Source organism: Corvus brachyrhynchos, unplaced genomic scaffold, assembly GCF_000691975.1.
Source record: "Corvus brachyrhynchos isolate BGI_N302 unplaced genomic scaffold, ASM69197v1 scaffold758, whole genome shotgun sequence".
NCBI classification, from domain to species: domain Eukaryota; kingdom Metazoa; phylum Chordata; class Aves; order Passeriformes; family Corvidae; genus Corvus; species Corvus brachyrhynchos.
The window spans coordinates 96,203-98,989 of NW_008239552.1; the positions used below are offsets into that span (position 1 = coordinate 96,203).

A 2,787-nucleotide genomic window follows, 5' to 3' on the forward strand; every position below is an offset into this window, starting at 1 on the left:
AATGGAAATGGGAATTCAATGGGAATGGGAGAAATTCAGTGGGAATGGGAATTCAATGGGAATGGATGGAATTCAATGGGAAGAACCCCCAAAAAACCCCCCATTTAAAAATTCCCAAGTAATTCCCTCTTTGCCCAGCAAACTCCAGCCATTCCGTGGGATTCACAGGAATTTCTGTGCCCTTGGGAAGTTCCCAAGAAACCTGGGAAGTCGGGGCTTAAAAATCCTCTTCCCAAAGGCTCTGGAAAAGCAGCCGAAAAGCCCCAAAAGATTCCCTTTTCCCTTCATTTCCATGGAATCCCCCCTCCCCTTCCCACAGCGATCCCAGGCAGAACTCCTTGGGAAAAGGGGTGGAAAAGCGGGAATTTACCTTTTTGTAGGTGGTTTCCCCGGTGGAATCCACTCCTCTGTGGCCTTTCCGGATGGTTTGGGATCCAGGCTGGCCAGAACCTCCCGGCATCTTGGGAAAAGGGAAAACGGGAAGAGCAAAAAAAAAAAGGGGAAATTCAATTTTTCCGAGGATTTTTCCCACCCAAAAGCACCTGGAAAAGTTTGGGGTTTTTTCCTGGAATCCACGGAAAGCTGGGCTGGGATTTTCCCCACAGTAATTCCAAGGTTTCAGGAGGAATTTTGGGAAGGTTGCAAATCCCAATCCGGTGGTTCCCGGCCCAGGAATCCATGGATTCGTCCAGGAGTTGTTAAATGGAGTTTTCCAGAATAAATTTGGGGTTTGGAGGGGTTTGGAATTCCCTTGGGAAAGGCAAATTCCCGGAATTCCCACAGGGGAAGCTGCTCAGGGTCAAGGCAGGCTTGGAAAAGGAGCAGGAAAAGCTGGAAAAGGAGCAGGAAAAGCTGGAATTTGGGATTTTCCCAGCCAGGGAATGACTCAGGTTTGCAAAAGAACCACAAAACTCTGGAAAAGGAGGAGAAAAAACTGGAAAAGGAGGAGAAAAAGCTGGAATTCGGGATTTTCCCAGCCAAGGAACAACTACAGCTTGGAAAAGGAGCAGGAAAAGCTGGAATTTGGGATTTTCCCAGCCAGGGAACGACTCAGGTTTGGAAAAGGAGCAGAAAACCCTGGAAAAGGAGCAGGAAAAGCTGGAAAAGGAGGAGAAAAAGCTGGAATTTGGGATCTTCCCAGCCAGGGAACAACTAGAGCTTGGAAAAAGAGCAGGAAAAGCTGGAATTGGGGATTTTCCCAGCCTGGAACTCACCTCGGGCGTCAGGGATTTTTTGAAGGTGTTGGATCCTGCCAAGAGAAAGGAAAATCCACACTCAGAGAGCATCAATCCCAAAAAAAAAATTCCAAAAAAAGATCCTGGAAAAGCTCTGCTGCAGCCCTTTCCCAGCCCAGGAGGGTTCCAGGAATTCCAAGTCCCAGGAATCCTCTAAAAACCCGGATCTAAGGGATCCAGAGGCAGCTCCAGCCCTATCCCCGCTGGATTTTCCATCCCTAAATTCCATGGATTTAATTTGAGCTCCCTCTCCAGAGCATCCCAAATATCCCAAATTTTTGCTGCCTGAACACCTTAAAAACGGGAATATCCCAAAAATTCACAAATATCCCACAAATCCCGGAGCATCCGGCAGCGCTTCCTGGGATTTTTGGTGGCAATTCCAACCCCTGGAAGCCCTGGGAAAACTGGGAAAGGCTCCAGGAGCATCTCCTGGAGGTGTAACAGGGATTATTTGGGAATTAATCTCGGTCTGGACCCGAAATTCCTGGATCTTACAGCCGGATTTTCCACCCAAACACTTCCAGAATTTAAAATTCCAGCCCCTCCCTGCTCCCAGCAGCTCCAGGAACCCAAATCCGCCCATTTTTCCATGGAAATGGATTTAAAATTCCATTTTTATGGCAGTCGGGGAATACAAATCCCCCCAAAAATCCCCCCAAAATCCCTTTTCCAGCCTCAATTCCCAGAAAAAAAAAGGGGGTCCCCAGCCCCTTTTCCAGCTGGGATGGCTCCAATGGAGCAGGAAAATCGGGATTGGCTTTGTGGGAATAGCAACAATTCTTTCCCAAAAAAAGGGCGGATTTGGGTCAGGTCGGTTCCCAGGAGCGCTGGGAATCCGCAGGGATCCAGGGAATGTTTAATTACTGCTGGAAAAAAGGGCAAGGATTCAGCCTAATGCCTTGGGACGGAGCCCAAATCCCAGGAAAAGCAGCTCAGGGAAGAGAACACCGGGATTAATCCCAAAAAAAAAAGGATTTTTAGGGATGGCAGAGGGAGAATTCCAACCCTGAGTGGACAAAGGCCAGCGGAGAAGGGGGAGGGAGGAGCAGATTCCACTTCCCAAAGGGAATTCCAGGGAAAATTCAGGAAATGGGGTTTGGGGGTGGTTGAAAAATCCCCAACCCCCCGCGGTTTTCCCTGGTTCCCAGAGAATTTTCCATGGATTTGCTCCCGGTTTTGTTTTTTCCATCTGAATTTTTCAACTCCAGGCCAAAACAAAAAAAAAATCCAAAGGAATTCTGGGGTCTTTTCGTGGGAAGGGATTTTTTCCGTGGGAAAACCACCCCTGACTGGGAAAACCCACAGCCATTCCCAGGGAAAAAAACGGGAATTGTATCCCAAATCCGGGTTTGGAGTCACTTGACAGAACTATTTTGAGCCTCTCAGATGCTGTTGGATAAATTGGGATCAGGGATTGTCCCGATTTCCAGGAATTTGGGAAAACATTCCTGGCTGTTCCCACCTCTTTTTAAGGCTCAAAATTCGGGATTTTGCTCCCAGCTCCTGGGTTTTTTTGAGGGATTTTGGGAGGAATTCCCTCAGCCTCGGC

General features: G+C 48.2%; 1 protein-coding gene across 1 annotated transcript in view; it reads right to left on the bottom strand.

The window, feature by feature from the left end:
- The window catches only part of PSMD4 (proteasome 26S subunit, non-ATPase 4), a 34,550-nt gene that overhangs the window by 31,101 nt on the left and 662 nt on the right, over window positions 1-2,787 (bottom strand). The window lies entirely within an intron of this gene.